This window comes from Zalophus californianus, chromosome 11, assembly GCF_009762305.2.
Source record: "Zalophus californianus isolate mZalCal1 chromosome 11, mZalCal1.pri.v2, whole genome shotgun sequence".
Classification (NCBI taxonomy): domain Eukaryota; kingdom Metazoa; phylum Chordata; class Mammalia; order Carnivora; family Otariidae; genus Zalophus; species Zalophus californianus.
In genome coordinates this window covers 69,739,348-69,759,890 of record NC_045605.1, presented here as the reverse complement: position 1 = coordinate 69,759,890, position 20,543 = coordinate 69,739,348, and the positions used below count along the sequence as shown (strand labels likewise).

The window sequence follows — 20,543 nt, the reverse complement described above, 5'->3', positions numbered from 1 at the left end:
GTCCGAAGCCTTATTACACCAGCATCAGCCAAGTATAAAGACATTCCCAGGCCCCACCCTAAGCCAACTGAATCTGAATCTCCCGGGTCAGGTCTGAGCACTGTATAGTTACTATGTTCCTCAGGTGATTCTGATGCACAGCAAGTTTGGAGAACTAACTCTAGACTGTCAATCTTCACAATAAGATCCTCCCTTCCCTTCATCACACTGATCAAGATCAGCTTCATTCTGGAAGCATTCTATAATTCATTTTATATTAACAGAATTTCTGTGCTTCCTTTTATCTCCTAACTCCTTATCTTATGACATTTAATCAATGTGTTATAGAATCATGAAATTGAATTGGTAGAAGAATGGAGAAGAAGCAACATAATATTTTAGTTCACTCCACATTGTATCTTTAGATCTTGCTTTGTTATATTAGTTTAAGTATTTCTCACACAAAACAACAGACATAGTAATATTCAAATGCAAATCTGTATGTAACCCACATCCCTGGCATGAAAGACCCAAGGATACAGTTTTTTAGAGAGTGTCACAGCTCACTTGGATTGAGCCATGTCTAAGTATTTTCCTACTGATAAACTTAACATCTAATTCTTGACCCAAAGCTTTAGACAGATTTTAATTAACAATAAGAACCTAAGCTTAGAACAACAATCTAGGTTCAAATCCCATCTGCAACACTAATGTGATTTTAGAAAAGTTTCTTCACCTTTCCACTCTAGATTTACTTATCAGTTATGTGAAGATTCAATATCTCATATGGAAAAATAATAAAAAGAATAACTAATAATAACTGGGTGCTGTGCTAAAATGGAAGGTAAAAGGCAAAATAAATTGCTTCTCATTCATTAAAGAAATATTGGTGATCGTGCAACTACAACAGCTTTTTGACACCCTGGGGACTACCATGAGCATTACACCTCCACACGTATAGTTCTAGTAAAAAAAAAAAATCTTCAGATTCAGAAAAACAATAAAATATGGATATCCATTATTCAAAAATCAACAATTATTGACCTAAGATTTGGGAAATAGGAACTTATATTTCCTTTTCTACATTCCCTGTATTTCTTACTTTGAGTTTAGGTTTTATCATAAGATAGACTTTCAAATGCATCTACAGAGTACAGATTAGTTATGAAGTATCAGAATTACTTTCTAAGTTTTCTTTCAAACACTATTTCTTACCTGAGGGGCATTATAGGTATTTGAAGTGTGTTTGTCCTCCCTGGGTGCACGACAGCTGTCACACATGGAGCCACCAACTCCAATGAGTTTTGAAGACAGGCAGCCAGGGCTTTCATCTGGAGTTGTAAAACTCTTTAAGAAAAAGCAAGCAATCTGACCAAGTTTGATTCCACCACAAGAGTCGGAAGAACCATAAATACAAGAATAAAACAGCTTTAATTTCCCACAATAATGCTAAGTGTTCCCATAGCCAACATGATTACTTACCTCATCTTTCAATTGGCCTCAGAAATAAAATACATTAGCATAAACTACACACAGTAATAGAAGGAACAGTGTTAGTTATGACCTCACAGTCATTTACTTTACCTGACACTACAGGATTCTCACACCAGTCTACTGGTGTGTTGCTTGGCCTAAGGATAAAATTACTCTGATTTTCTAAATGCGTATGAAAGAAAGTTAGGAGTTAGGGTAGGTGGCCAGGGTGCAGGTAGGTGGTGGGAAAAGGGAGCAATAAAGACGGATATTTGTCCCATATTATCTGTGACTCAGATGGAAATAGATAATTAGGAATTTACTGTTTGCAAGATAAGCATCTGAGATTTGCTCTTTTCATGTTATAGTGTGCTTCATGATAGGAAAGATTTTTATTTAAAAATTATTTTAAAAATTTAAAAACTTTTATTAAAAAATATTTATTTAAAAATTAAAAATTTTATTTAAAAATTTATTTAAAAATATTTTTAAAAAATTAACAATGACTGTAAAGAAATTTTCATGAAAGATAAACAAAACATACTAACAATCCCAAACATATATCAACAAAATATAGAGAAAGTGGGGGCACCTAGGTGGCTCAGTCAATTGGGTGTCTGCCTTCAGCTCTGGTTGGTCATGATTTCTATGTCGTGGGATTGAGCTCACCACTGGGCTCCCTGCTCAGCAGGGAACCTGCTTCTCCCCTCCTCTTCCCCCCCACCCCGTGCTTGCTCTCTCTCTCAAATAAATAAATACGATTTTTGAGGGTGCCTGGGTGGCTCAGTTGGTTAAGCAACTGCCTCGGCTCAGGTCATGATCCTGGAGTCCCAGGATCGAGTCCCACATCAGGCTCCCTGCTGAGCAGGGAGTCTGCTTCTCCCTCTGACCTTCTTCCCTCTCACGCTCTCTCTCTCTCAATAAATAAATAACTACCATTCTCTCTCTCTCTCTCTCAATAAATAAATTTAAAAAAATCTTTAAAAAAATTTTTTTTGAAAAAAATACAGAGAAAGTAAACCACTGTCCTCAATGAGCTTATAGTAAATCCTAAGAGATTTAAATTACTGTGTATCCAAGGCTTCCACTTTGTCTTCTGAGCTCCCAGAGCATGGATTCATTTGGTAGAGAAGTCTGTGCTGAAGTCCTCTATGCCACATATTTTGCCTGACATTAAGGGTAGAGAGGTGAAGGATGCTGTCCTTGCCCTCTGAGAGTTTTGGCTCATGCCACTAGCGTGGTTCATATACCACATCATATTATGGCTCATTGTAAATATGTCTTTTTTTAACTGTCATTTTATTTTGTTTTTTTAACGATTTTATTTATTTACTTGAGAGAGATAGAGTGAGGGAGAGGGAGAGAGAATCTGAAGCAGATTGACTTCATGAACTGCCTGATGGATCAATGAGACAGGCACCTCTCTTCTGGGATATTCCTTACCAAGATCCATAACCTCTATCTAACCATGAGAAAATATCAGATAACCTCAATTGGGGGCAGTTTAAGAAATATATGATCAGTGCATTCAAAAGCGTCAAAATCATGAAAAAGCTAGGAAAGACTACGAAGCTGTTAAAGAATCAGAGGAGACCATGGGGATGCGATAACCAAAAGCAGTAAGAGTTAACGTCAGCAACATAGCGGCAAGCCGTTCTTCCTCTTTATCCCCCTTTTAAGTCAACGAATTAGTCATCCATTCACGAACAAAATTGCCTTGATTGGTCTTTTGGGTCCTAGGACTTTACTCCAAGGAACCTGGGAGGAATCTCACCCACCACGGCTCCTGGTAAGAGACAGACAAACTTCCATTAACAGAACACAGAACAGGCGGAGCCTGGACCCTTCTAGCCGCCCTCAGGCAAAAATCGGATGCATGCTGACGGGGGCAGGCACTCCCACTTGGCGTGACAATTTGTAGAAGTCCAGGCTCAGGCACACCATCGGAGAAAAAGAAGAAAAGAAAAAATATGAATTTGGTTGCCGTGGAGGCAGTAAGAGACAATTTCCTGTCGCTTGTCCTCCTCCCCAAAGAAACAGTGAACAAGGTTGCTTTATCTGGTGGTGGTGACCTCTCCCACAGGGAAAGGGAAAGCGGTGAGTGAGTACCTGGCTGCCCCAGCCTGGCAGAACGTGACTGGAGAAACCCATTTGTCTCCATCAGCACTGGGAGTGCCAAAATGGGAGTTTTAAACCTTGGGGAGGGAGGATATTAGGAAAGAGGCTGGTAAGAAGTTCAAACCACCTTAAAGGGATTGTGCTCCGCGGGAAGTCCATTCACCAGCCTCTGGGAGTACCAGAGTACCAGACCTCCCTACCCGGTAGCTAGGTGCCCCCAGGGCACTACTGCTAAAACCACACCTCTGGGCACCCTGCTGCAGGCTCCCTGTGCCTGCTTTCAGGTGTGTTTGCTAGAGCTCTCTGCAGACAGCACCCTCAGAAAATAGCCCGTGGTTGGCAGGCAAGTAAGAAACCATAAACTTGAGCTATAGCGCCACCTTCTGGAATACAGGAGAGGTTTCCAGTAACCAGCCTGGTGAATTTCAAGAACCAGAGAAAACATAAAAACTTAAAAATCCCGCCACAGGACAGAGCAAAAAGAGTGGAGCAGGTTCAGCTCCACAAGCACAGAGGAAAAACTCTGTTAATAACAATGCCATAGGGGCACCTGGGTGGCTCAGTCGTTAAGCGTCTGCCTTTGGCTCAGGTCATGATGCCAGGGTCCTGGGATGGAGTCCTGCATTGGGCTCCCTGCTCAGCAGGGAGTCTGCTCTCCCTCTCCCTCTGCTCCTCCCCCTGCTCATGCGCTCTCTTGCGCTCTCTCTCCCTTGCTCACTCTCTCTCTCTCAAATAAATAAATAAATAAATAATCTTAAAAAAATAACAATGCCATAAAATATAACATACCATCTGCTGAAGGCAACGAGCACAGAGTTAAGGAGGTATCCACTACTTCAAATAAAATATGAAAAAAATCAAAGAAAACATGGCATCACAAAAAGAAAATCACAAGTCTCTAGCAAGTGAGCTCAAAGGCATGGAATATTGCACTCTAACTGATAAAGAACTTAAAATAGCAGTTATGAAGTTTCAATGAGTTATAAGAAAACTCAGAAAGTCAATTCAATGAAATCTGGAATAAAATATATGAACAAAATGAATTATTTCCCAAAATGATTGAAATGATAGAAAAGCAACAAACAGAAATTCTGGAGCTGAAGAAGTCAATGATTGAGATGAAGAATGCAGTAGAGAGCCTCTGCATCAGGGCAGACCAGATGAAAGAACGAACATGTGCCTTGGAAGATAGGAATTTTGAAACAACACAGACAAAAATGAAAGAACATCAATTTTTAAAAAGCAAAGAAAACCTATATGAACTACATGAACTATGGGGATTTATCAAAGACAAATATCAGAATAATTGGGGTCCCAGAGGGAGATGGGGAAAGAGAATTTATTTAAAGAAATAATGACAAAGAATTTCCCAAACGTGGGGAAAGATTAAAAAAATAAATAAATAAAACACAGAAGAGAGGGATTGTTTCCTTTGGAGGGAGGAGTGGAAATCTGAGCCTTAAAATCTAAGAGAGAAGATAAAGAACATTTTGGGAAAAGGGTCCATATGTAAAGTGGTACAGAGATAAAAAGAGTGGGCCTGCCTTGGTTGTAAATCACAGTTCCAGGCAATGCGGAGCCAGTGATGTCTTGTTCCCAGTTTCAGGGGAGCTTTTCTGCTCTGAAATTCAGTCTTAAGGTGCTCCTATAACACCTCTGAGTTATACTCACACATACTCTTCTTCATTTCCCCCGGTGTGCACATGTGCTGCTAACTAGGGATTTTCCTGTTTCTAGCAGGACACCATGTCCAGAAACAATATTTCTTCCAGCTGACGCAGTCCACCCCTGGGTGCTCTCATACCATTCTCATTGTCCTGGCTTTTTCCTGTCCTTTGGTCTTGACTAGGACAGCCCAGTCCATCCTGGTTTTGGGGGTTCCATCAGGAGAGTGGCTACAGTCCAATTCTCTTTCCTCCCAGAATTATCTTCCTTGTATACTCCAGGTGATATGGTTTCAGGACCATGAACTTGAACACATAGGGCAAGGGAAGAGTGATAGTGCTGTGGCATCTGAGCTGCAGATATAGTGAGTGGCCACGTGTACATTATTTATTTCTGCTGCTGGGCTGGACACAACTTGTGAAAGAAACATCTCAATTCCCCTTGTTTATGGTGAAAATAAAGCTCCATTGAATAAGTAGGTTAAGGATGGATAAATAAACAAGATAACCCTGTGCACATCCCTCTAGATGGAGTTTAGTAACATGAAAACATTCCCTGGTGGATGATTCTTCTCTTCACTCAAGAGTTCTGGATCCCAGGAGGGCACCAGTGAGGGCTGATATCAGGCATCTTTATCTTGGATCCCCCCATACACTGGCGGAGGATCCCTGATCTCAGAGCAAGAGTTTGAAAGAATGAGAACTTCTCTCTTTGACTGAATAGGAAGACTATATGGATTCCTGGGGGGCCTGGGGGGCTCAGTTGGTCAGCGACTGCCTTCAGCTCAGGTCATGATCCTGGAGTCCCAGGATCGAGTCCCGCATCAGACTCCCTGCTCAGCAGGGAATCTGCTTCTCCCTCTGATCTTCCTCCCTCTCATGCTCTCTGTCTCTCATTCTTTCTCTCTCAAATAAATAAAATATTTTAAAAAATTAAAAAGAAAAGATTATACAGATTCCTTTGGGAGACTAGGACAGAGCAGGGCTGAGTATCCAGGAGAGGGAGTGAGGAGAGGGGAGGAGGAAGAAGGTTGTAGGTAAGCAGGTAAGAGGGAACCCCTCCATCACCTGCCCTGGGGACTTTCCTAATTGAAAATGCCCCCCTTCGAAGCCTGCAACATTTCCTGCAGGGTTCCTGGCTGGGCCTCCCCGACCAGGAGGGGGAGGAAGTCTACAAGTCTACAAGGAAGACCTGGAGCCTTGTGTCTCTCACTGGAGCCAATGGCTGCTGTCACTGCTGCAACCACCGTTCCATATGGGCCACTCATTTCTGCTCCTGCATCCATTAGAGCCTGATTGGAAGAAGACAGGCTATTTACAGCAAATGATTCAATTAGAACCAAGCAAGGGCAGCTTCTGCCGTTGTCTGACAGACCAACCCCCGGGCAGCCCAAAATCACAGGGATTATTTAATCTGCACAATCCATTAGGGCTTTCAACAGGAGGGGACAGTAAATAATGTGGAAAGTGGTTAAGGGGTGTGGCTTGACTGCAGCTTCAGCATCAGCCCAGGACAGGGAGGAGTTACCTGGGGAGCAGGTGATGGAAGATTAGGAGGGAGGGGCAGAGTAACACAGATCTGGAGGGCCCTCATCCTGCCGCTCCAGAGTTTTTAATACACAAACTCTAACCTTGAATGCTCGTTGGAATCTCCTGGAACTTTACAAAATCCTCATACTCAAGTTCCATCACCTCCTCCAGACTTGGACTAAATTGATCCAGTTTGTGGCCTGGGCTTCAGGATTAGGAAGCTTCCTCCTCCTCCATGAGGAGGCTGAAAGGGAATGGAGAAATTTTGTCACTTCAGAGTGGAGAGCTGGAAGGACCCCTACAGAGCACAGCTTCTCAGGTGAAGCAACAGACCAAGAGGGAAAGGCCACCTACCTGGATTGGTTACAAATAGAGGACCATAACTTTTATCTCATGAGTTTCAGGGCCAATTACTTTTCTCATTTACCATCCTTCTTCCACTTACAGTCATGTGGCCTTGGTCAAGTCTCATTTTGCTCACCTATAAAATGGGTGTTGTCATCTAGTCTACTTATTTCCTATTATTGCCATAAAGATCAGAGTTCTGAAGATCTAAGTCTAGGGGAAGAAGGACAAGACATAGGAGAGATGTGTCTCAAGGTTTGGGACTTGAGAGGAAGTTGTCTAAATGACAGCAGTGGAGTAGAAGTTGATAAAAAGTGGATTTTCAAAGCCCTCTACACTATTTTCTTGCGCAAGGGCCTACAATGCAGCCTGGTCAGAGTGTTGTAAGGAACCTAGTCAGGCTACATCCCCTAAATGGGGTCAAATCCTGCCTCATTTGTCCATTAGGGAGCCAATGGTCATGAATCTTCTATGCTCTTGCCTCTGCCCCAGAGGCCACCTACTCCAGAGCTGGTACATCTCTAGTTCACAGTCAATAATTGTTGTTGGATGAATGAGTGCATGAAATTAGAAAGAAGTATGGATTTGGGACTAAAAGGAAAGAGAATTATAGGAAAAATAATGAGAGGGAGTGTGGAAGTAAAAATTCGATTTTTGCCTTGGAGGAGAGAGGAGCATTTTTATGTCTCAGGGAGAAGCCAGAAGGAGGGAAATGTATGATGTATAGAAAAGTGGAGTAATTAAAAATGCAAATCCCTTGAGCCCCTTTTAAATGAAAAATCCCATTGAAGAGATAAAATATTTGACACCTAAGAATTCTGGTTCCCAGTTAGCTTCCCTTTTTTTCTTTCCTATCAGTTTATGAACTTCTATACTATATTGCAAATACCTCCTTATCTGTGTTTGTGTAAACTGAGTTCAATGAGCAGAGGGGAATAGATCTTGATCATATTGTATCCCAGTGCTGAATACAAAGTAAAGGCTCCATAACTAATGAATAAATTTATCTGTTGATTTTCTTTCTAGGTGACATGGGTGTCCTTGGAGAAGCATACTCATTCAATAAATTGGTAAGACAGAACAATGAAAAAAAGAGCAAACAATGAAGGTAGAGGAGTGTGTCAATGCCAAAAGAACATTTATCAGCTCCATAACTCAATGGGAAGGAGCAGGAACAAACACAATCTATTTATCTCTGCTCTCTCATAGTCCTACATACTGGCATATCTTAAAGAGCTATGAGCAAAGCACCTACATAATTGGATATTTTGTTTTTCAGAATGCTATTTTGAACAACTCTTTACCCTATCTGATATCCTTCATAGTTATTTCTTTCTGTTAACTGTAGAATATTCCATCCCATTAATGTACTACAACTTACCTCACTGTTTTTACTTTCTCTTTTGTTGAGCATTTAGGTGGTTGAAGTTCTGCTATTATAGAGAATGCTACGGTGAATACCCTCATACCTAGGGATTGCCCTCCTGGTGAATTAGCTCCTCCACCTAAATTACAATGAATGAAATTACTGGGTCAAAGGGTGTGGACAGTTTTATGGTTCTTAGTACATAGTATCAAGTTACTGTTTTATGTCCCCTCTCAGAAAATTATGAGCACGGGGCTCCTGGGTGGCTCAGATGGTTAAGTGTCTGCCTTCGGCCTGGGTCATGATCTCTGAGTCCTGGAATCGAGTCCCCCATTGGGTTCCCTGCTTGGCCGGGGGCCTGCTTCTCTCTTTCCTTCTGCTGCTTCCCCCTGCTTGTGCATTATCTCATTGTTTTCTTTTTTTCTTTTTATATTTTTTTAAGATTTTATTTATTTATTTGACAGAGACACAGTGAGAGAACAGAAGCAGGGGGAGTGGGAGAGGGAACAGAAGCTCTGCGGGAAGCCCGATGCAGGGCTCCATCCCAGGACCCTGGGATCATGACTGAAGCCAAAGGCAGATGCTTATTGACTGAGCCTCCCAGGCGCCCCTATCTCATTGTTTATTTGAGTTTTGTTATGGTCTGAATATTTTTCCATTTGCTCACTGTCAGCATTTCATTCTGTTTATGTCATTTGCCCATAAGGGTGCATTTATATTTATACATATCAGAATAAACTTTTATATTTTATATGTAATAATTCATTTCTCTAACATGTAAAGCAAATATTTGTCCTGCTCTTTTTAATTTCACCGTGACTAGTTGGTTCTTGTACAGAAGTTATGTATTGACCTTTCCCTTTATGAATTCTTTCAAAGATTCATGTTCCCACTACATCTAAACATATAAAAACTCTCAACTTTACTTTCTAAAGTATATGACCATTACAAAGTTATTTAATAAATTTGTAATTTTTAAATATACATTTTGAGTATAACTTGATGTTTCCTCCAACTGGTAAGCACGTGGCAGTGTAGGAATCCATATGTGAGAGACTTGAGGAGCTATGTTGTTCAAAGGGAGGGCAGGCTCCTTGTCTTGAAGCTGCATGGCAGCATTACAGCAAGCATATTGTTTGGTTTTTCGAATTATTATTCAAATGTAATTAACATACAGTGTTATATTAGTTTCAGGTGTACAAGATGATTCAACAATTCCATACATTCTCAGTGCTCCTCAAGGTAAGTGTACTCGTAATCCCTTTGATCTATTTCAACCATCCCCCCCACCCATCTCCCCTCTAGCAACCACCAGTTTGTTCTTTTCATTTAAGAGTCTGGCTTTTTTTGTCTGGTTTGTTTGTTTGTTTGTTCATTTGTTTTGTTTCTTAAATTCCACACCTGAGTGAAATCATATGATAGTTGTCTTTCTCAGACTGACTTGTTTCACTTGGCATTATATCCTCTAGACCATTCACGTTGTTGCAAATGGAAAGATTTCATTCTTTGTTATGGCTGAGTCATATTCCATTGTGTATATATATATATATATATATATATATATATATATATATATATATATATATAAACACATCTTCTTTATCCATTCATCTCTCAGTGGAGAATTGGGTTGCTTCCATATTGTGGCTATTGTAAATAATGCTGCAATCATAGGGGTGCAGATATCTTTTCAAATTAGTGTTTTCATATCCTTTGTGTAAATACCCAGTAGTGGAATTACAGGCTCATATGGTAGTTCTATTTTTAATTTTTTGAGGAACCTCCATACACCTTTCCACGGTGGCTGCACCACTTTGCATTCCTACCAACAGTGCACAAAGGTTTCTTTTTCTCCTCACCAACACTTGTTATTTCTTGTGTTTTTCATTTTAGCCATTTTGACAGGTGTAAAGTGATATCTCATTATGGTTTTAATTTGCATTTCCCTGATGATCAGTGATGTTGAGCATTTGTTCACGTGTCTATTGGCCATCTGGATGTTTTCTTTGTAAAAATGTCTATTTAGGTCCTCTGTCCATTTTTGACTGGATTATTTCTGTCTTTGATGTTGATTTGTATACATTCTTTTTATATTTTGGATAGTACCACCTTATCAGATATATCATTTGTAAATATCTTCTCCCCTTTAGGTTGCCTTTTTGTTTTGTTGATGGTTTCTTTCACTGTGCAAAAGCTTTTTATTTTGATGTAGTCTCAACAGTTTAATTTTGTTTTTGTTTCCCTTGCCAGAAGAGACATATCTAGAAAAATGTTTCCATGGCCAGTGTCAAAGAAATTACTACCTATGTGTTCTTCTAGGAATTTAAGGTTTCAGGTCTCACATTTAGGTCTTTGATCCATTTTGAGTTTATTTTTGGTCTATGGTGAAAGAAAGTGGTCCCATTTCATTCTTTTGCATGTAGCTGTCCAGTTTTCCCAACACCATTTGTTAAAGAGATTATCTTTTTCCCACAGCATCTTCTTGCCTCCTTTGTAATAGATTAACTGACCATAAAAATATGGGTTTATTTCTGGGCTCTCTACTCTGTTCCATTGATCCATGTGTCTATTTTTGTGCCAGTACCATACTGTTTTGATTACTACAGTAATCAAATACTACAGATTTGTAGTATATCTTGAAATCTGGGATTGTGATACCTCTAGCTTTGTTTTTCTTTATCAAGATTGCTTTGGCTGTTCAGGGTCTTAAATGTACCATTTGATGAGTTTTGACAAATACATACACCCATGAAACACAAACCTCTATCAAGATACACCGGACATCACCATTATGCCCAAATGTTGCTTCATGACTCTTTCCATCAAACCCTGCCTCTAATACCTGCGCCCATCCCAAAGGCAACCACTGTTTTCAATTTTTTAAATCATAGTTTACTTGCACCAATTCCAGAACTTCACATCAATGGAATCATACAACATGTACTCATTGGGATAAGAATTCTTTCACACAGCAAAATGTTTTTAAGATTACTCCCTGCTGTTTCAAGTATGAGCAGGTTTTCTTCTCCCTTTCATTGCTGAGCTGTATCCCATGGCATGAATATACCATAGGTGTTTATTGATTCTCCTGTTGATAGACACCTGGGCCATGTCCAGCTGCCTTTTCTGAACAAAGCTGCCATGAATTTCAGAGTTGTTTTATCTTGCTTTTATTATAAAGAATAGGGGAGCGCCTGGGTGGCTCAGTTGTTGAGCATCTGCCTTCGGCTCAGGTCATGATCCCAGGGTCCTGGGATGGAGCCCCACATTGGGCTCCCTGCTCCGCGGGAAGCCTGCTTCTCCCTCCCCCACTCCCCCTGCTTGTGTTCCCTCTCTCGCTGTGTCTCTGTCAAATAAACAAATAAAATCTTAAAAAAAAAAAAGAATAGGGCTAGACACTTCTGTTCTTTAAGTTGTAATTCCTTTTTAATGACTTACATATTTACTCATGCCCTTTGTTTGATAATTTCTTATAATTTCAAACTTTTTAAAAACATTTTTAAGAACTTTTTTAAATAATAAAGGTATTATTTCTGTAACTATCTTATAGTTTGGTATTAAACTATTTTCATAATTTTTATTTTGGCAGTGATGGCCAATCCTAAAAAGATAGTTATAAAATAGAGATTCTATTTTATAATATATTCTAAAATAGGGGCGCCTGGGTGGCTCAGTAGGTTAAGCATCTGCCTTCGGCTCAGGTCATGGTCCCAGGGTCCTGAGATGGAGCCCCGCATCAGGCTCCTTGCTCAGCGGGGAGCCTGCTTCTCCCTGCCGCTCCCCCTGCTTGTGCTCTCTCTCTCGCTCACTCTCTCTCTCTAATAAATAAAAACCTTTAATAAAAATAAATAAATTAATTAAATAATCTGGGAGGGTTAACTATATCTATTTTAAACAAATTTTCTATTCCAAATGTTCTATTTGGAAATTTAATACCATTACCACAGGAACACAAACATACACATATACACACAGACATACACACACATACCCCTTGACAGAGACAAAATAAGTGGTTTAACTTTGATTTTTTTTTTAAGATTTTATTTATTTATTTGACAGAGAGAGACATAGCAAGAGAGGGAACACAAGCAGGAGGAGTGGGAGAAGGAGAAGCAGACTCCCCGCAGAGCAGGGAGCCCAATCAGGGCTCGATCCCAGGACCCTGGGATCATGACCTGAGCCAAAGGCAGACGCTTAACAACTGAGCCACCCAGGTGCCCTGGATTTTAAATTTATGTGCAAGTTCTAGGCAATCACTAGGTTCATAGCTGAGGGCTTATTATGAAGTTCTGAAATTGAGTAAAATATCAGGAAGGCAAAAATACATTTTTTTCTAAGTTAATTTCCCCTAAGATAATAGTGCAATATTATATTTCAGAGCTCAGGTTAAAATACTGCTTTTGGATCAACCCATGTGTGAGCAAGACAGTATTTTTCTAAGCCTGGCCCTTTCTCTATCTTGGCAGGATTTGAAGAGCTCTAATTAACTGGAGCATTCCAAACTGATAGAGATTATAGTTTTGGAAGGATAGAACCAAAAGCCGCCTATCAAAGGGCCTATTCAGAAAGAAAGTAGGAAGAAAATGAAATGGTTGCTAGTCTGCTGTATATTAGGGTATGATCAGAGAGAAATGTGGCACTTGTTCTTGGGAAGCCAACAAATCCAGAATCCAGGGAGCAGGGTACCCACGTGGGAACTCTTAGTAATCTAGTAGCGTATTAGGGAAAAATCCAGTTTTTCTTGTGCATCTCCTTTACTCACAGTACTACCGCACTCCCAACACTTCTGACATCAGACATGTGCCGGTTTTCCCCACCAAATTATTGTCTGCAACACCAGCTAGGTGGCTTATGATTTAGTTCTGACACTATATACCTGAAGATTGTGTCAGATCCCACAGGTTAAGGGCTCAGTTCCATAAGAGTGCTCCCCCCCACCACTTCAGATGCCCATCCCAAGTAGTAGATCCTCAGGCTACCCACAATTTCTATCTGACTTCGCTACAAATCAGTTTCCCCATGATCCTCTCCTCAGGTTCAATTAGTTTACTAGTGTGGCTCACAGAACTCAGGGAAACATATCTACCAGTTTATGAAAAGAGATGACAAAGGATACAGATGAAAAGCCAGATGAAAAGATATGTAAGCCGAGGAAATAATAATGCCTCCCACTGAGGCAGTTGACATATAACACAACCCCAATTCTCCTCAGAACCCAACCCCACCTCCCCTCTTTGCTTCCAGACCTCTAACTAGACTCAAGTCCCAGCAGGCCCCTAAACGTAAGGTACAGAGTATGACCTGTGAGGAGGTGTACTGCACTCTAAAAGAACTATTTGAGTTTTCTAATTTATACAAGCAGAAATCTGGGAAATATGTGTTGCAATGGATATTAAGAGTATGAGATAAGAGTGGAAGGAACATCAAGTTGTATCAGGCTAAATTTATCGATATGGACTCACTGAGCAGAAATTCTGCCCTTAATCTTGCAGTTCAGGTAGTTAAAAAAAAAAAAAAGGCTCTGTTTGTTTAGTTGGCTGAAACATGGACCAAAAGATGGCCCATCATGACTGAACTGGAAATGTTTGACCTCCCTTGCTTTAATGTAGAGTACGGGATTCCAGAGGCTTAAGGAGATTGGAATGCTAGAGTGAATTGGTCATTTAAAAACCTACTCCCCCAGAGTGGGAGGGCCCCGATGACATAACTTTCATCAACACTGTGAGAAATTAATTCACAGGGGAGCCCTAGCATCCTTGAAGTGCTCTGTGGTCGCTCTCCTCTGTAGGCCAGACCTTACCGTGAGAACTGCAAGCCACTCAATTGAGAAACCTAAATGCAGTGGGAGTAATTGGATCCCAGGGTGGCAGGAGCCGTGTGACGGCACTCACCATCAAAAGCAGGTGCATATGGTTACTGTAATGGACAAGAGTCAAAGCAGCAATCAAAATAGTCTGATTTATGCAGACCCACGGCATTACCTAGTTTATCATGGGAGTCCTAGAATCAAGACAGATAGGAAGCCTACTAAATTCTTGACTTGGATAAGCAGAAAAGTTTAAGATCACGGTAAGAAAAACCTAACTTTGAATAATGAAAACAGAGAGTCATGGACCCTCAATCAATTCTTGGAATTGAGACAGTTTAGAGACCAAGAACCCTTTGAATGAAGGTCCTTGAGGAAGGACTAGGGTACACTACCAAAAATTCATACTGCTAATCTTTTTCCCAGCCTTCCTCAAAGAGACCTACAGCCTTTTACCAGCATAACTGTACATTGAAGATAACAAAATAATCTGATCTTTTAGAGATTACTGGATACTGGCTCCAAACTGACACTAATTCAAGGGGTCCTGGAACGTCACTGTGGCCCTGCAGTCAGGGTATAGGCTTATGGAAGTCAGGTGATCAATGGAGTTTTAGCTCAGGTCCATTTCACAGTGGTCCAGTGGGTCTCTGAACCCATTCTGTGGTTATTTCTGCATTTCCAGAATTTATAATTGGAGTAGACATACTTAGAACTAGAAGAATCCCCACCTTGGTTTCCTGAATTGTGGAGTAAGGGCTACTATAATGGGAAAGGCCGAGTGAAAGTCATCAAAACAGCCTCTACCGAGAAAAATAGTTTATGGAATGCAATACTGCATCCTTGAAGAGAATACAGAGATTAGTGAGTGCCACCATCAGGAACTTGAAAGATGCAAGACCGGTGATTGTCACACATCCCTATTCAATTTTCCTATTTGGATGGTGCAGACAATAGAAAACTTGGAGAATGACAGTGGATAATGGTAAGCTTAACCAGCTGGTGACTCCAACTGCTGTTGCTGCCCTATCTTCTCATGCTCTCAGACATTGGCATTCCTTGTTCTTGGACTTTGCACTCAGACTTAGGCCATCAGCTCCCCAGTTCCTCGGGCCTTCAGACCCAAACTAAATTATATGACAAGCTTTCCTGGTACTCCAGTTTGCAGAGAGTAGATCATGGGTCTTCTCAGCCTCCATAATCACGTAACTCAATTCCTATAATACATCTCCTCTTATAATTACATGTCTCTCTATTTTTATCACTGTCTCTAAATCTAAATCCTACTGGTACTGTTTCCCTGGAGAAGAACCCTCACTAATAAGTTTAATAATTCTACATTTGGAAATCTACACAAAGAAAATTATCCCAAAAACAGAGAACCAGGATGAAGGAAGATATTCATTATAGTATCTATATAGCTTTACCACAAGGAAATTTTGGAAGCTTGACTATAAGCCTAATTGCAGGATCGTGTTCTAAAGATATCAACACATAAATACAACAAACTAAACTAAACTAAAACTTTAGATCAAAAATGAGATACTTATATTCTATGAATTGTTAAACTTAAATTCAGGAATGATATTCCCAACTTGTCTCAATTTAAAAATGAACATTTATGCAATTTCACCATAGGCTTTTTACTAAAATACATTAGCAAACAGTCTTCTCTATTTTCTGTCATATTTGCTAATGCATCTGGTTCTCTAGGGAAATAGATGTGTTCAAAAGAAAACAGTCAGGTCTTTCAGAACCAGACTGATTATAATGGAAGACAAAATGTCAGAACATAAATTACCCAAAGATATGTGCGGGATATGCATGGGAAACTTTTAGTTTTGCAGCAGAAAATTATGTATTTACTCACTTATTTCAGAGTAAATCCTAAATTTTCCTAAATAATTAAGTAGATTAAAGTAAAAGAGACATTAAAAGAGCAGAAAATTTCTCCACTCAATTTATTCTGTGTTTATCAATCTGCTTAGCCAAATTAGTCCATTTTGCTTAAATTGGAACTCAAACATCTGTGAAATGACTTTGGAGTGCCTCGTATTGTCAAACCTGAGGTGTAACTCACTCTGACTCAATTAAGGCAGCCTGAGCAAATAGAAAGAGGACAGCCCCAGGAATCAGCACACTGTGTTCTTATTCCTGCCTCCAACTGAGTATGTGACCTTGAGTGAATCTGTCCACTCGGGGCCTCAGCTTCCACGTGTAAAATATAGCTTGAATTGGATTGAATGTTTCTTAAGTTTTCTCCAATTCTGAAATCCTCTATAGTTGCTGTAAGCTTTGTGCCATGTTGACCCTACTCTACCTTCCCCTTTAACATCAGTTCACTCTATGCCTTCCAGAAGTGTTGCCAAGGGGTGCAAGGTTGTGTCATTGTGGAAGGAGGCATAATCAAGAGAATTACTGCTCCATCCCCCAGACAGGAGGAGTGAGAGATTCTCAGAAGAGTGTTAAAGAGGGAAGAGCACTATGCCCTTCAGACCAGGGGTCAGTAGGCCTTATTCCTGCTTCTCTTAAACACACTCGCCCTTGTGTCTGAGCCCTTGCTTCTCTGAGAACAAATTGAGTGCAGATAGTACCATGCCTTGCTGTGGACAAATGCCTCCCAAGCATTTTCCTGATGAATCAACCTAGAGACAAAACATGTCTTCCGTTGGAGCCTGCAAATCGGCTTCCAACACTCCCCAGAGGGCCCTCTAATCTTGACAGAGGAGACTTTCCCAGTGCCAATCATCTGGCATGGATTTGGGGTCCATGGTGCCTAACCATATGTAAGGATGGGGGGATTCAGGAGAATAAGACAGGAATCTTACCCTCCAGAAATCATTCTCACCAAAGGATTAATGAAAAAGAGAAGGCACTGAGAGTGAAAGCTGATCAGAGGGATAAGGGGTTGAAGGCTGGAGCGGCTCAGATGTGTAGGTCACTAAGGTCCAGAGCATTTTAAGACTCCCCAGTGAAGGCAGTCTGGAGCAGACCTGGGGTGGGATGATTTAGGGTAGGCAGAAAGTAGGAAGCCAGGTATTCCTGTAGTTAAGTCTTTTATTTTATTTTTTTAATTTTATTTATTTATTTGAGAGAGAGAGACACAGTGAGAGAGGGAACACAAGCAGGGGAAGCAGGAGAGGGAGAAGCAGGCTTCCTGCCTAGCACGGAGCCCAATGTGGGGCTCAATGCCAGGACCCTGGGATCATGACCTGAGCCGAAGGCAGACGCTTAATTACTGAGCCACCCAGGCGCCCTTCCTGTGGTAAGTCTTAATGGCCCTCCATCTAAAGTAGGCCCAGAAAATTGCCCACTCCCTCTCTCATACTCAAAATGCTGGTCTTCAAACCCCAGAGAAATAAACCTTCTGTCCCACCAGCCACTTACAAACGTCTCTTCTGAAGAACAGGAGATACTTTCACAGTTATTCGAAGAAAATGAGCTGAATAGGATGGCCCAAGATGCAGTGTGATGGAGCAGGTTGGTCACTCCGAGAAGTGGACAAGTTCCATACAGGACATCAAAGAATGGCTCACATTATGTTCCACAATGATTAAAATTATTTTTGGCTTAAAGGCAAAAGCCACAGGACTCTCCTCTTGGGTCCTCTAGGAGCCACTGCTGTAAGGCTTATCTTGATTGTCCTTCATTGTCATCGTCAAAGAATCAGGGCTCCCAAAGCAAGGTTTCTAGGTAACCGAAGTTAATCCTTCAAGTTCTAGCATTTTTTTGTGTGTTAGAAACTTAGCCAAATCGGGACACCTGGTTGGCTCAGTGGGTTAAGCATCTGCCTTTGGCTCAGGTCATGATCCCAGGTCCTCAGATGGAGCCCTGTGTTGGGCTCCCCACTGAGAGGAGTCTGCCTCTCCCTCTGCCCCTCTCCCCCCTCGTGCTCTCTTTCTCTCTCTCAAATAAACAAATAATAAATGTAAAAATCTTTAAAAAAAAAAGAAACTTAGCCAAATCACCCAATACATTTACACATTCCCCCTATACTCTTAAAAAAGAATGTTCTTAATTAAAATAACTAGTCTTCAATGAGCATGTTCAATCAGTTTCATCTTCTGTTTATTTTGCTTATAAGTTACTGTTTTTAGAAACACAATATAAGAATCTTTATCAAAATCATTTGCAGGGGAGCCTGGGTTGTTGGGCATCTGCCTTTGACTCAGGTCATGATCCCAGGGTCCTGGGATCGAGCCCTGCATCAGGCTCCCTGCTCAGCGGGAAGCCTGCTTCTCCCTCTCCCACTCCCCCTGTTTGTGTTCCTTCTCTCTCTCTCTCTCTCTCTGTCAAATAAATAAATAAATAAATAAATAAAAATCTTAAAAAAAAATCATTTGCAAAGCAAGAGTAAGAAGGCTTCAAATTGGTACTTAAGTGACTCTGACTGATATGAACTTTAAAGAATGAATTTTGTTACACTCACATCCCTTTTCCTTTACTTGGCACTCAATGTCCCACAGAAGACCAGTAGCTTGAGAAGAATCTCAGTAAAATTTTGCAGTGAACATAATCCTGGGGAAGATAAGTACCTGGGAATAAGCTAGTTCTATGCTCCAGACTTCAGTTTCTAACTCCCAATACTGATCACATTTCCTGTGGTATATACAGGCTTACAGAACTGTTCTTTACTTCAGAAAACTGTTCGTAAAGTATATCTATTGGGGATTATTTGACTGATGTTTGTGTTTTATAATAAACTGTAAATCCCAGGAAGGTGGGGGCCATGACTGATTTTGTTCACCATTACATCCCTAGCAACTAATCTAGTAGGTGCTGAATAATTTTGGGATGAATGACAGAAGGAACATGTGGCAAGCCCAGAGGCCAGATTTCTGGTTGTGTTGGGATTCTCTTGTGTGCCCTTGGAAAGAGCATTACACTTCCTGAGTCTCAGATACCACATTTGGAAAAGGGTCCTCAACAAGATGGTCATAAAGGGTTCATCCACTTTAGACTTCTATTTAAATACAAGGAAAGGATAGAGGATGTCAAGATTAGAAGATGGCCCAGAAGGGAGCTGGAGGAGAGGCAGTGGCAGGGGTGGTCTGCTGAGCATTCCCAGGACATGGCAGGAATGACTCCTGGGAGAAATGTGATCTCTCTACAGCTGTCTAGACATTGGGGAAAAGTCTAGAAAAGTCTAGAAAAAGTCATTTCTCATTCTTGTTCCTACATACCACTTTGTAACTGAAATCATCATTTGGGTACTCTACTTCCCATGGTCAGGACTTGGGTGAGGCATTTATTTACTTTGGGAGAAAAATTTAAGGGAGCATCAAAAAGCTCCATAATCAAGAAAACATTTCAGTGTAACACTTCACAATCTAAATTAATGCAAAAATCCATGAGGAACAAGGTATCAAAATTTGGGGGCATCTGGCTGGCTCAGTTAAGAGTATGAGACTCTTGATCTCAGGGTCATGTGTTTGAGCCCAAGGTTGGGTTTAGTGCTTACATTAAGAGAGAGAGAGACATAAAAATGTTTAAAGTTGGGGCGCCTGGGTGGCTCAGTCATTAAGCATCTGCCTTCAGCTCAGATCATGATCTGAGATCTATCTGTGGGATAGAGCCCCACATCAGGCTCCCTGCTTCTCCCTCTCCCATTCCCTCTGCTTGTGTTCCTTCTCTCACTGTCTCTTTGTCAAATAAATAAAATCTTTTTTAAAAAAAATTTTAAAATAAAGATCAGTATTGTTTTTTTCTTTTGCCTCAGGTTCCAATATGGCTCACCTCAGTGCTTCCTCTGACTCTATTTCCTCCCATTCTGGTGAAACACAGGTGTGAGTGCACATAATGGAATATACAGAAGAAACGCATTTGTGGTGGTTGCCAACACCGTACACTGGGGGAGGAACGTCAGGTGAGCACCCAGGGCTCAGGCCAGAGTTGCAGCCATCCAAGAACTGGCAGGGAGCTCTCAAGACACTCATCTGACACTGTCCCTCTGAATGAACCCTGGAGGGAATGTTTCCAAAGGCCAAGAAAGAGGCCCTTGCTCCAATCCAGCAATACTGTCCTCTCTTGAGACGGTTACTGTTCCACTCACAGAAGTGTTCAGAGTCCTATATACAGGGTTTTCACATTTCCTCAGGCATCCATTCCACCCTGCAAACTGAAGATGGATTCCTCTTAGGAAACAGTAAAATCCTTTACTTCCTGTCCCACCCAAATCTTTGTCATAATAAAATCCATAGACAAACTTTATTCGTCATTTTCTATCACTCAGGGAGAAAACGCAGGGAGGGGAAGCAAA

At 40.9% G+C, this 20,543-nt stretch overlaps 1 protein-coding gene across 4 annotated transcripts in view; it reads right to left on the bottom strand.

The window, feature by feature from the left end:
* LOC113914133 (calcitonin receptor-stimulating peptide 1) overlaps positions 1-20,543 on the bottom strand; it is a 53,838-nt gene that overhangs the window by 24,019 nt on the left and 9,276 nt on the right. For 2 of the 4 annotated variants that reach the window (XM_035722881.1, XM_035722882.1), the window contains exons 1-2: positions 6,866-6,887; positions 1,195-1,326 (exon numbers count right to left, since the gene is read on the bottom strand). The exons of 1 other annotated variant lie outside the window; for it this stretch is intronic. The gene's annotated coding sequence lies outside the window, so the exon portion shown is untranslated. Of the gene's footprint in view, positions 1-1,194; positions 1,327-6,865; positions 6,889-20,543 lie in introns of those variants that run through there. One more of the 4 variants, XM_035722885.1, reaches the window with a different exon arrangement.